Source organism: Mobula hypostoma, chromosome 18 (genome assembly GCF_963921235.1).
Source record: "Mobula hypostoma chromosome 18, sMobHyp1.1, whole genome shotgun sequence".
Taxonomy (NCBI): domain Eukaryota; kingdom Metazoa; phylum Chordata; class Chondrichthyes; order Myliobatiformes; family Myliobatidae; genus Mobula; species Mobula hypostoma.
The window spans coordinates 54,991,730-55,005,905 of NC_086114.1; the positions used below are offsets into that span (position 1 = coordinate 54,991,730).

The 14,176-nt window shown below is 42.0% G+C and overlaps 1 protein-coding gene across 1 annotated transcript in view; it reads right to left on the bottom strand.

Moving 5' to 3' along the window:
• Nucleotides 1-14,176, bottom strand: part of ptpn9a (protein tyrosine phosphatase non-receptor type 9a) — a 244,239-nt gene that overhangs the window by 113,687 nt on the left and 116,376 nt on the right. The gene's annotated exons all lie outside the window — the stretch shown is intronic.

Below are 14,176 nucleotides of genomic sequence, written 5' to 3' on the forward strand. Positions count from 1 at the left end.
GAGGTCCGGGAAGAAAGACGGGGGGGGGGGACCCAGAGGATGGGCAAGAGGTATATTCAGAGGGACAGAAGGAGAAAAAGGAGAGTGAGAGAAAAATAAGTAACAGATGGGGTATGAGGGGGAGGTGGGGCCTTAGCGGAAGTTAGAGAAGTCCATGTTCATGCCATCAGGTTGGAGGCTACCCAGACGGAATATAAGGTGTTGTTCCTCCAACCTGAGTGTGGCTTCATCTTTACAGTATAGGAGGCCGTGGATAGACATGTCAGAATGGGAATGGGAATGGGATGTGGAATTAAAATGTGTGGCCACTGGGAGATCCTGCTTTCTCTGGCGGACAGAGCGTAGACGTTCAGCAAAGCGGTCTCCCAGTCTGCGTCGGGTCTCGCCAATATATAAAAGGCCACATCGGGAGCACCGGACGCAGTATATCACCCCAGTCGACTCACAGGTGAAGTGTTGCCTCACCTGGAAGGACTGTTTGGGGCCCTGAATGGTGGTAAGGGAGGAAGTGTAAGGGCATGTGTAGCACTTGTTCCGCTTACACGGATAAGTGCCAGGAGGGAGATCAATGGGGAGGGATGGGGGGGACGAATGGCCAAGAGAGTTGTGTAGGGAGCAATCCCTGCGGAATGCAGAGAGAGGCGGGGAGGGAAAGATGTGCTCAGTGGTGGGATCCCGTTGGAGGTGGCGGAAGTTACGGAGAATAATATTTTGGACCCGGAGGCTGGTGGGGTGGTAGGTGAGGACCAGGGGAACCCTATTCCTAGTGGGGTGGCGGGAGGATGGAGTGAGAGCAGATGTACGTGAAATGGGGGAGATGCAGAGTTGATAGTGGAGGAAGGGAAGCTCCTTTCTTTAAAAAAGGAAGACATCTCCCTTGTCCTAGAATGAAAAGCCTCATCCTGAGAGCAGATGCGGCGGAGACGGAGGAATTGCGAGAAGGGGATGGCGTTTTTGCAAGAGACAGGGTGAGAAGAGGAATAGTCCAGATAGCTGTGAGAGTCAGTAGGCTTATAGTAGACATCAGTGGATAAGCTGTCTCCAGAGAGAGAGACAGAAAGATCTAGAAAGGGGAGGGAGGTGTCGGAAATGGACCAGGTAAACTTGAGGGCAGGGTGAAAGTTGGAGGCAAAGTTAATAAAGTCAACGAGTTCTGCATGCGTGCAGGAAGCAGCGCCAATGCAGTCGTCGATGTAGCGAAGGAAAAGTGGGGGACAGATACCAGAATAGGCACGGAACATAGATTGTTCCACAAACCCAACAAAAAGGCAGGCATAGCTAGGACCCATACGGGTGCCCATAGCTACACCTTTAGTTTGGAGGAAGTGGGAGGAGCCAAAGGAGAAATTATTAAGAGTAAGGACTAATTCCGCTAGACGGAGCAGAGTGGTGGTAGGGGGGGACTGATTAGGTCTGGAATCCAAAAAGAAGCGTAGAGCTTTGAGACCTTCCTGATGGGGGATGGAAGTATATAAGGACTGGACATCCATGGTGAAAATAAAGCGGTGGGGGCCAGGGAACTTAAAATCATCGAAAAGTTTAAGAGCGTGAGAAGTGTCACGAACATAGGTCGGAAGGGATTGAACAAGGGGTGATAAAACAGTGTCGAGGTATGCAGAAATGAGTTCGGTGGGGCAGGAGAAAGCTGAAACAATGGGTCTACCTGGACAGGCAGGTTTGTGGATCTTGGGTAGGAGGTAGAAACGGGAAGTGCGGGGTGTGGGAACTATAAGGTTGGTAGCAGTGGATGGGAGATCCCCTGAGCGGATAAAGTCGGTGATGGTGTGGGAGACAATGGCCTGGTGCTCCTTAGTGGGGTCACGATCGAGGGGTAAATAAGAGGAGGTATTACTTTTTACTTGATTTTTACTAAGATTTTACTTGACATTTCCGGTGATGACACTGTAAAACAGGTGCAAAGATCAGCAGAGAAACAAAAAAAATATAATTTACTCATTTAGAGATATTGTCAAACAGAATACAGGCAAACATTACTGTTCCCCAAAGAAAATTTGATTGAATTATTGAAAAGATGTCTCCTCTCTATTAATATTACATTTTTACATAAAGTCTGTTTCTCCAGTTCCAGGCCCAATGGAATTAGTACATTAGTGCTTAGTACTGGGGAGTGGACAGAACACTGTTTTATACACAGTCCTTCTTTCTAAAATAGATTCAAAGTCAATGCAATGAAAGGCCTTCAGAAAGGCAGGATTCTCTTTACTTATAATCAAAGAAAACACTGCAGTTAAAAACTAACACTAGAAATTCTGCAGATGCTGGTAGCCCAAAGCAACATACACAAAACGCAAGAACTCAGCAGGTCAGGGAACGTCATCAGGACTGAAAAAGGGTCTCGGCCCGAGATGCTGGCCACTTGTCTATTTCCTTGGATGCTGCCTGACCTGCTGAGGTCCTCCAGCATTTTGTGTGTAGTAAGAAGAGTGCCACACAACGTTTCCTCCAAGGCGTGTTTGCACGCTCACATCTTTCGCAACTAGTGCACAAAGGAATTTAAACTGCGCACAAAAGGTTGTCACCCTCTACCTCGTTGGCATGTTAAGTATATTTCACAATTGTACACAATCACATTTCCTCTTCTGGCTCCTGATATGGTGTTGACAAAGTGGAGATTGCAATGATTTGTCTGTAGATTTTAGAGCTGGCTTATTTATACTATTTTTATTGACGAAATTATTCACTTTGTCGAATTCCAAAGAAGCAAAGGGTGTGAAGTGCAAAAGTACAAGTGGGAAGAAATGGAGTGATATTTGGAAACTTGACATTTTAAAGCGTTATTTAACAAGCAAATCACACATGGACGGTGTGAAAATCCTTCATTACCCACTACAGGCCTGCTACGTATATTTTGTGAGAGTGCAGATGAACGACAGTAAAAACGATCAAACCCAGAGGAGTTCAAAGTTCTTATTGACAGTGCTTTGCTAGTTGTTAAAATGCAAATCTCTATATATAAAATTCAGTATTATCACTGGGCAAAAAAATTGCAGAGCACAAGATTTTAGCGCACACTGGCCATTACAAATTAGAGGAACATTGGTACCACACTACAGGGTTGACTGCCTGAAATTAAATCTGCTGAGGTTACTTCCACTCTTGATCTTCTGTTACTTCCACTGTGCATCTTCTGCTAAAAACCTTTTCCTCTTTTCCTATAGGCACTAGTGACTGGATATAATATTATCATCACTGTATGGCCCTCCCAAATCTTAGACCTGAGGCAAGGAAAGTTACAGGCCAGTTTACCGGGGGAACATCGCGGATGGCTTTTAGTACATACTTTTCTGAACAGTACAAAAATAAATGGTCATTCTCAGGACCCACTCTTGCCCTTTCCGAATGCTTAGCTGACCTTTGCTAGTTTCTCAGAAAAAATGGGTTTATCAATCCTCACCTATTATCTCAAATCTTCTGGCTGCTGCTGAAGAATAAGGAGGAACTGGATGCACGCAACGGACCACGTGGCTTCCTTTTGTGATGCCTCATTTTAACTATGTGCATCAATCGAGAAAGGAAATTTTAAAAGATTTTACTGGAGTAAGACTTGAGTTTTTATTAGAAAATGTGATACTTTTGAACCTTATTGGGATTGTAATTCACTCTGCATAGTCAACTATTTCTGAAATCAGGCAAAATGAAAACTATCAAAGGCCAAGTTAAGTTTATTATCATATACACAATTATGTGTGTGCACAGGTGGAATGAGAAAGTTATGGCAGCATCGTAGGCATGGAGCATCAATATAATCAGCATTCACAAGACAAATTAAACATCGATCGAGGAAGAACTTTACTAGAAAGAAAAACACAATTAGGACAAAAAAAAGTCCATTTTGGTGCAAAGTGATCAAAGTGGTCCTGATGTAGTTAAACTGCAGTGATCAGGGTTGTGCTGGTTGCTCAAGAACTGAATAGTTGAAGTGAAGTAGCTGTTCCTGAACCTGGTGGTGTGAGACTTAAGGCTTCTGTACTGCCTGGCTGATGGTAGCTACGAGAGGAGGGCATGGACCAGCCAGTGGAGGTCTTTGATCACAGAGGTTGCCTTCTTGAGGCAGCCCCTCTACCGGTGGCTGGGAGGGACGTGCCCACGATGTATCGGGCCAAGTCCGCTCCCCTCTGCAGATGCTTATAATCCTACACATTTGAATTGCCATACAAACAATGATGCAACCAATTTTAAACACTTATAACAGTTTTTTTTCGTACAAAAGTAAACCAAAGCATGCTTCTTGCTAGTGGTTTGTAAGAAAATCAGCAGACTCTTACTTCCCCTGGGTCAGTACATTAATGGCTCTGTGTCTGCGCATTACATCCTACAAGCACAGAATATGCTGAAGGTCAAAACCAGACTATACAATCTTTTGTCTCACTGCTCTGTCACTATCGAGCCCATGGGCTTTGCATCATCCTAGGGACTGTATACATATCATATCTGGTCCTTCAGAGCCCTGCTCTGTTCATTTGAATGGCATCAATCTTCAATGAAATGCCTTCTATCTGAAACCTTAACTGCTTCTCTCTCTACAGGTGTGTGTTTCCAGCATTTTCTATTTTGTTTCAGACTTCCAGGATCTGCATTGTTTCAAGTTTTATTAATAAGGTAAGTTTAGTTAAGGCTTATGTTTTTTTTATTCTTGTATGTTTTGGATTAATTGACAACAAGTAAATATTTTATTTATAAATTAAAACCCATTAAGGAACATTATTGAAATCTATTTTAATTGATTGCAGTCCAGAAGTAATGCAGAAGATGTACGGTCTGGAACCAATTCTCATCTCGTCCAGCGGTTCCAATCCAGGTGATCACTGGCTTCTCCTCAAAAGGGCAAAACTGAACAACTATGTCCCACTCACATGAAGGAATACAACCCTATGCAGCTACCCATTTCTCCTACAAATCTCCTCTCACTTGTCAGCAAGTGAAGGAAGGCTTCTTTGTCAATAACTCATTTACTGCTGCTCACTTGGGTTGCCTGAAGATCATAATACAGCTGAAGCAAGATGAGGACTACTGCCCCTAACATCAAGGCAAGGCTGACAGGAGGAAGCAGTATGTGAGGCTGGGCTCCTACTTGTCCAATCTAATGTCTCTCCTCAGGGCCGTGTTCTTTCACCCCTCCTCTTCTCACTTTCTACAAATGATTGTACCTTCACAGACAAATCCATTAAAATCCTTCAGTTTGCTGATAACATGACTGTAGTTGGTCTCATCTCTAATAATGAAGTGACCTGCTATCAGAGAAGTAGACCATCTTGCAACATGGTGTGCTCATAACAACTTGAAGATTAACGCTATCAAGACAGTGGAAAAGAGGGCTGACTTCCGTCGAAAAACCTCCTACCTACCCTCCCTCCCCGCCCCGGGAAATTAATGGTCAGAGCTATGCCCATGGTCGAATCATTCAAATACCTGGGGACTACCATTACCAATACGTTGAAGTGGACAAGCACGTTACGCTCATCACTAGGAAAGTCCAACAGAGATTGTTCTTCCTGCACCAGCTTAGGAACCTTAACAGCTCAGGGTGTGTCTTGATGAATTTTTATTCAGCTGTCATTGACAGTGTGCAACCACCTCTATCACCGTGTGGTTTCCCACCACCTCCTCCCTCTCCAAGTCCAGGATGCAGTGAGTGGTCCACTCAGTAGAGAAAATTATTGGCTGCATAGATTCAATGAGTGAAGAGCATAGATTCAGTGGGACAGATCTCTCCTGGAATCACAGACTTGTTAATGAAAGTATAGTGGATTCCAGTTAATTGGACTATTGGTTAATCGGGGCAACCGCTTATTTGGGACAACTCTTAAGGAACAAAGAAATCAAGAATTCCCTTCATTTATTTGGGGAACTACACCACTTAATTGAGACAGAAGATTTGCCAAACAATTCGAACTAGCTTATGCGGCTACAGGTGCACATTCCTTTATCCGAAATTCTGATATCCAAAAAGCTCCGAAAACCGAAGTTTTTTTTTGCCAACAGCTGACGTCACTCAGGTGTGACGTGGCAGCACTAGCAGAGGCCGCCAGACGTCAGTTGTGGCTCAGCGCTCGTACTGGTTACATGTGCATTTGTTGTTCGCTGATATTTTGTGTTCACTGTTGACTTTGTGCTTAATTTCACTGTGAAAATGTCAAAAAGAGCTGCAGATACCCCTATGGGTAACAATGAGAAAAGGAGAAGGAAGCATCGATCATTATCAATAACACAGAAAGTGGAGTTATTGTAGAAGCTTGATCGTGGTGTGTCTGTGCAGCGTCTTACTGAAGAAAATAGTGTCGGAATTACCACTGTATATGATTTAAATACACAGAAAGACAAGTTACTGAAATTTTATAGTGACAGTGACGTTCTACCTTTATTCCAATGTCATTTACCATGTGTTTAATTAGCTTCGTTTGAAGCTGTATATTTTTATGTTTTATTGAATGTTTTTGTTGGAAATAAAAAATTTTCTTGTAATTATTCCCTAAACAATACAGTATAACAACTATTTACGCATTGCATTTACATTGCACTTACATTGTATTAGGTATTATAAGTAATCTACAGATGATTTGAAGTATACGGGAGGATGTGTATAGGTTTGGTGCGCTACCGAGTCCTAAAGTCCACCACACTGTGACAGGTTAAATAAGGGACTTGAGCATACGTGTTTTTTGTTATCGGGGGGGGGGGTCTGAAATCTGAAAAATTCTGGTAAATTCTGAATTCTGAAATGCAACTGGCCCCAAGGATTTCGGATAAGGGATTGTGGACCTGTACTAGATGCTACAGCATGTTTACAGCAAACAGTTTTTAAATCGCGGCAGTTGCAAGTGTTTGCGTTCAAAAAGCAGTGATTTTGTCACTGATAGTTGGCGAGAAAAAAGCATTAAGACAACTCAGAACTGTGTTTCTCACTGTTGTTTTGAGCATTTAGGCTTGGAGATGCCAGAAATGGCTGGGAGTTAAAATGAGCCAATTTCACTACTTCAGCAAGTTGGGAACTACAAAGAATTTGAAGGTATTGATAAATCATCTTGAATGTTGCAATGCGAATGAAGGTTTGGAGGATGCAAACGTCAACAGCGTTGTACGAAGGCAATCCATTATCTGTACTAGGTGTTTGCACTGACTTTGTTCATTGCATTCACTGGATGAATTCCTTTGCCGATAACTATCAGGAACTAATACACAGTTTTATAGTACTGTATGTATTCTAATTTGTTCTGTACGCCATTTACTATAAACATATAATTTGTTAATCAGTTTGTCTTTTTTTATACCTTATTAAACTACTTCCATGAAATTTTGCTTAATTGGGCCAAAATGTACTGGTTCCAATGTATCCCAAATAACTGGAATGCACCACAGCTGGCCCTCCTTATCCGCGAGGGATTGGTTCCGGGACCCCTCGCGGATGCCAAAAAACGCGGATGTTCAAGTCCCTTATTCAACCTATCTCAATGTGGTGGACCTTAGGACCCAGCGGAAGCCCGGACCTTATTTAACCTGTCAGTGCGGTGGGCATTAGGACCCAGCGGCGGAGCTCTGAATCCGCAGTGTTTCTGTACACGAAAATAATCACAATCGCGATTTTAAATAAAGTGGAAATAATAAAGCGATCAGAAAGAGGTGAAACGCCATCGGTCATTGGAAAAGCATTAGGCTACAGTCAGTCAACGAGCAGAACAATTTTAAAGGATAAAATGAGAAAGGCCCTGCCCGATTAAAGCTACAATTATTACTAAGCAACGCAGTGGTTTAATTATTGGGTTTTGAAGTTTTGGGTTTTTGATCCTCCACATCAACCCGGCATGGATGGACAGTGCGCTCGAGAGCGATCTGTCACTGGATCGAACTCGGGAGCAATCTGTCACTGGATCGAACTCGGGAGCAATCTGTCACTGGATCGAACTCGGGAACTTCCATTCCCGAGCCCAGCGCTAAAACATACGTTTCTTAAGTATTTTATATGCATAGAAATGTAAAATATATACTATATACTAAAACAAATGTTTGACTAACTGACGCTAAATAATACCGGATGTACCTGTTCCGACTTACTTAGTAAGAGAACCTCTGTTTTTTTTTCGACCCCGATCCACGATAACCTACGCACATCCTCCCATATACTTTAAATCATCTCTAGATTACTTATAATACCTAATACAATGTAAATGCTATGTAAAATAGTTGTTATACTGAATTGTTTAGGGAATAATGAAAAGAAAAAAAAATCTGTACATGCTCAAACAACGAGTGCTGGAAGAGCACTTCCGGGTTTTCTCGATTCATGGTTGGTTGAATTCGCACATGCGGAACTCGCGGATAAGGAGGGCCGACTGTATATGTAAAATAAGGGAAGTATAAAAGAAAATAAAAATGGACCTGACATGTATCCATTCTTAAAATCTGCACCTTTAAAACATTCCAATTCTCAAAGTGTGAGCTATTATATTCAAATGTCAACTCTCAACAACACATTTCAAACCATTCAGAAAAATGTATAGAAGCCAAGCCTTCTTTTCAAAGAATGCTCCATTTCTTAACAGGGGAAGCATTCTTAACTTGTCTCCACCAGCTCACTCACCCCACCCCGAATCAGGAAGCTGGACATAATTCCTCTGTGTCCAGCCTCTACAGCTATTGTGTTTCATACCATTAACTTCATCCGAAATCCTTCAAGTTTATGTAACTGCGTCTTGTTGCTAACAAATGGAATAGGAATATTATTGTCACGTGCACTGAGAAACAGTGAAAAACTTTTCTTTACATACCATTCAGACAGATCATTGCAGAGTGCACTGAAGTAGTAAAAGGGAAAACAGAGTGCAGAATAGAGTTTCATATTTATAGAGAAAATGACAAAGAAGTGCAAGGGACACAGCGTAGGTTAGGAGATCAAAAATTCATCTATTTAGCACAGGAAAAGTCCATTAAGAGTCTGATAACAGCATGAAAGAAGCTTGCACCTGAACCTGGACCTGGTGGTATGTGCTCTCGAGCTTTGGTATCTTCTGCCCGATGGGAGAGGGGAGGTGAGAGAATAACTGGAGTGATTACATTAGCTGCTTTCCCAAGGCAGTGGGAAGTGTGGACAGAGCAGGTTTGTGTGATACACTGGACTGCATTGCTTCTAATGGTCTCGAGCAGGAAAACAGACAAAAGTGGAAAGCCCTGGCCAGGACATAATGCAAAGGATTTTACATTCTATTGTACATGTAATCAATCTTTAAAAGAAATTAGCTGTAAGACCATAAGACACAGGAACAGAATTAAGCCAGAATGAGTCTATTGAATCATTACAATCACTGCCCACAAAGGAACACATCATATGTACCCACCACTGTTATGCAATGACAGACTCATATCCAACAGTATTCACACGACAGTGACACACCCATGGTCACCACTACCGCAACTCACTGTGATATGATGACAGACTCTGCCCATCAGTATGCCTTCCACCACTGCTTGATCCAGGCATGGATCGGGGTTTGGGCCCAGAAGATTGGACCAGGTCAGACATGGTCCCAGGGCTATCAAGTTGCTGGCAGAATTCCCTCATTGATTACAATACCCGGCTCAGCTCACTTCCTCTTCCTGTCTCCAGTGACTAGGTCAGCATTGAGGGTTACCCCAAACACCCCAGCACGATAGCTGACAGGCTCCACAAAGAGGGTCGACATTGTTTTCAGGAGTTCAAAAGTTCAAAGTAAATGATCAATGTATGTGTATGTCACTCTATACTTCCCTGAGATTAATTTTCTTGCAGGTATTCACAGTAGAATAAAGAAATACACTAGAATCCATGAAAAGCTACTCACAAAGACTGATAAATGTGCAACTGCACATAAAGACACAATTGGAGACTTCCGGTAGCGCTCATGGAGTGAAGTCGCGTTCTTGACTCGCTCCATTACCTCTGAGTTTTTTTTTCTCTATGGTCAGCTATACTTTAATTAACCATTAAGGCATCAATTTTTACAATACTTTGAACTAAACTGAATTCTCTGACAATTGGATGATACTTAGATCTGCTATGTCTAAGAACGGGAAAAACGGCAAGGATGGTAAACCTCCGGCTAAACCGAAAGCTACGGATCTCCCTCCGACTGAATCACCGGTGACTTTGAAAGCGATATCGGAGTTAATTCAGAGGGAAATTTCAACCTCTGTTAGGGAGATGATTCGTACAGAAATTGCAGGCTTTGTTAAAGACCTGATTCATGCGGAAATCTCAACTAATTTCCAGAAAATTGCCGATTTAATTGATAAGATGCAAACATTTATTGCGGAACATCAGTCGGCTATATCTGATCTTCAAAAATTCGCGCAACAAAGTGAGCTTAAGATGGGGAAAATCGAAGAAACAATTAATGTAATGAAGAAGAAACTTGACTTTTTGACTTTTAAAAACTCTGACTTGGAATCTAGAATGCGACGGCAGAATTTACGAATGATCGGCGTGAGAGAAGCCGTTGAAGCTAACAACCCCATGAAATATTTCTCTCAACTTTTAAAAGATGCATTCCCTACTGTATTTCCTGACCAACCACCGCTACTGGATCGTGTTCACAGAATCCCATCATACTCGTCTAGGTCAGATAGACCTAGGCATGTTATTTTACGTTTTCATTACTTTCAAGACAAGGAGAGACTGTTTCGATTCGCTCGATCTAAAGGTTTCATTGATTTTTCGGATCTTAAGTTCCGATTCGTGGAAGGTTTCAGTAAACCAATCTGGGACCAACGGGTCCGTTACAGATCCATGATGTCGGAATTCTATAAGATGGATTTAAGACCAGCGCTGCTGTACCTTGCACGTCTAAGGATTCGCATGTTAGATGGAGCCCTTCGTTTTTTTGATTCTCCATCGGATGCCCAGAGTTATCTGGATCAACTTTCATCTTCAACATCTTAATTGCCTTTTTTTAAATTTTCTCCGTTGATCGGAGGCTGTGAATTGGTTGGTTTTAACTTTTCTGTGCCCTTTTTGGGCAGAAAAGTTTACTTTTGATTTCTTAATATGGCTGCTAAACTTTCTTTTTTAACTGCGTCATTTCTTTCTTTTCCCAGGGGATTCTGGGTGGTTACTTCCCTTTTGTCATCTTACGTATTTCCTGTGCGGCCTTAAATTTTGTAGTTTTTTTTTAAATTTTATTCTGTTTTGCTTTTTATAATCACTTTATGTTAATAATCCTATTTTTTTTTGTTGCTGTGTCTATTCATGAGTTTGAGGTTTATTGTGGTTTTTTTAAATATATATTTTCCGGCTTTTGTTCTGTTCTGTGTGTATTCTAATTGAGCTAACTTTTTTTTTACTTATTTTTTACTGTTTTACAATTAGCTGATCCTTTTCATATTTATACCTTTTTTTTAGGGAGCGTATACCGGAAGTCATGGGGGTAGTTTTAGCGCTTGCTTCTTTCTGGCGGGTCTGCTTTAGATTTTGCCTTGGGGTCTTGGGGTGGGGGGTGGTGGGCGGGGCTTCACGTTTTAGTTTGTTTTTCTTTGGGCTATATACATTATTGAAGTACTGGTTGCGTCCTTTTCCCCGGTATCTTTTGTATGTTCTGTTTCCTCTCCGGGTTTGTGGGTCGCGCCTATTGTCAATCCTCCTTGTTGTGGGTTGACTTTAGGATTTATGGAGTCTATTATTAATTTTGTCTCCTGGAATACTAATGGTCTTAATCATCCTATTAAAAGAAAAAAAGTTTTTAAAATGTTCCGGAGACTTAAAGCACAAATTTTATTTTTACAAGAGACCCATGTACGGAGGGGGGACAGACTACGTTTTTTCAAATTCTGGAAGGAACAACAATTTCATTCGAACTCCAATGCTAAGATTCGAGGCGTCTCTATTTTTATAGATTCCTCAGTTACTTTTATACAACAGGATATTATCTCTGATCCGAATGGTAGATTTTTATTGGTTAGTGGTTTACTATTTAATAAAAAAGTAGTTTTGGTTAATGTTTATGCTCCTAATATGGATTGTCCGGAATTTTATAAATCATTGTTTGATCAGTTTCCGAATTTGAACGAGTTTTCATTGATTTGGGGCGGAGATCTTAATACCTGTTTATCTCCAGCTTTGGACCGTTCGGCTCCTTTACGGACTTTACCTAATAAATCTGTAAATTTGATTAATTTTTTCCTTTCTGATTCTGGGTCGACGGACATTTGGCGTTTTCTGCATCCTCAGGAAAAAGATTTTTCCTTTTTTTCACATGTTCATCATTCCTATTCAAGAATTGATTATTTTTTTATTGATTCTCGTCTCATTCCTTCAGTGATTAAATGTGATTATGATTCTATAACCATTTCGGATCATGCTCCACTTAAGCTTTCTATTAAAATTATGGCCAATATACCAAACAATAGACAATGGCGTTTTAATTCGCTGTTGCTTCAGGACTCGGACTTTGTTAATTTTATGAATGAACAGATTGAGCTTTTTTTTACAATTAACCATACAGAAGATATTTCGGTTAACACTCTTTGGGACACTTTTAAAGCCTATATTCGGGGTCAGATTATTTCGTATTCCGTTGCTTTGAGGAAGAAACAGAAGCAGGAGGAGATGGCAATTGTGGACAAGATTAAAGAAATTGATAAGAAATATGTTATGGCTCCTTCTGAGGAGCTATACAAACAAAGAACTGAACTTCAAGACACAATTGACAGATGAACAATACTGAGAGCACGAGTTGCAGAGTCCTTGATAATGAACCATAGGTTGTGGAACCAGTTCACGTTGAGGTGAGTGAAGTCACCCACGCTGGTTCAGGAGCCGGATGGTTCACGGGTAAGAATTTTTTCCTGAATCTGGAGGTGTGCAACCTAAGGCTCCTGTACCTCCTTCCTGATGACAGCAGAGAGAAGAGATCATGGCCTGGATTGTGGATGGTAGGTTGCCTCATCTCGGGTCTTTTGCAGCACCCTTCACACCACCACCCACCCCTGGCCCCCCACCACCCAGGCAGCACCTATTGCGATATGTCCTGGAAGCTGTTTGGTGATGGCATCAGCTCCTTCTCTGAGGTTGGGGCTATCCTAAGATTCCTGGCCATCTCTACATACCCCCCGTTCGCTTCAGGGGAAAATTGGTACTCTTTCCCAATTTCATTGTTAAGTTTCCTCTCAGATATAGGAACTTAACCTATAGGACTCTAGAATCTAACCTCTTACCCCAATAGTCAACAGCATAACTGCTGCTGCATTCCCAATCGTCAGCAAACTTGAGGTCATCACTCAACAGGAAGTACTCAACTACATCAAGCACAGTATCTGTGGCTAAAAGAACAGTTCAGAGTATGCTGTAGAAAATGCCTCTCCACACTATCAACAAGGAACAGGGGTGTGAGAATAATCACTATTTGTCTGCAAGAGGACAGTCCCAACACAAGTAGTTCAACCACATCCACTAACTTGCACACAAGAGATTCTGCAGATGCTGGAAATCTTAAACAACACAGACAAAATACTGGAGGAACTCAGCCAGTCAGGCAGCATTTATGGAGGGGAATGAATGGTCAAGATTTTAGGCCGAGACCTGATGAAGGGTCTCAGCCCGAAATGTTCGCTGTTTATTCCCCTCCGTAGATTCTGTCCAATTTGTTAAGTTCATCCGGTGCTTTGTATGTGTGGGACAAAATAGCTTACTTGATCGGCACCCCATCCAATAACTTAAACATTCTCTTCCACCAAACCACACCTGTAATTTGTACTACCAACAAAATGCACAGCAGCTATTTGACTGTATTACATTGACAACATTTTCCAAACCAACAACCTCTTCCACCTAGAACGACAAATAAGAATGCACTACCTGCAGCTTCCTGTTCAGGTCCGACAGCATCCAATATGAAAATAATCTGCCATTCTTTTATCGTTGCTGGTATGAAATTCTAGTACACCCTACCCTAAACTCCTGACTGGTGGCATCAGCACCGGACTTCGCGGTGAGTGGCCCAACTTCGAATCTGGCCAGCTCCTCGCACGCTTTCCATCCGTGCTGGGTTGAGCGTCGAGCAAGCAACTCAACTTCGTAAAAAAACAGTCAAATGCTACGGAAACGGCAAAAATGCCAACCGATGTGCCACAAGGCGCGAAAAGGAACCATAACAAATGCCTTAAACGAGGGAGTTCCTTCACTAGAACAGCG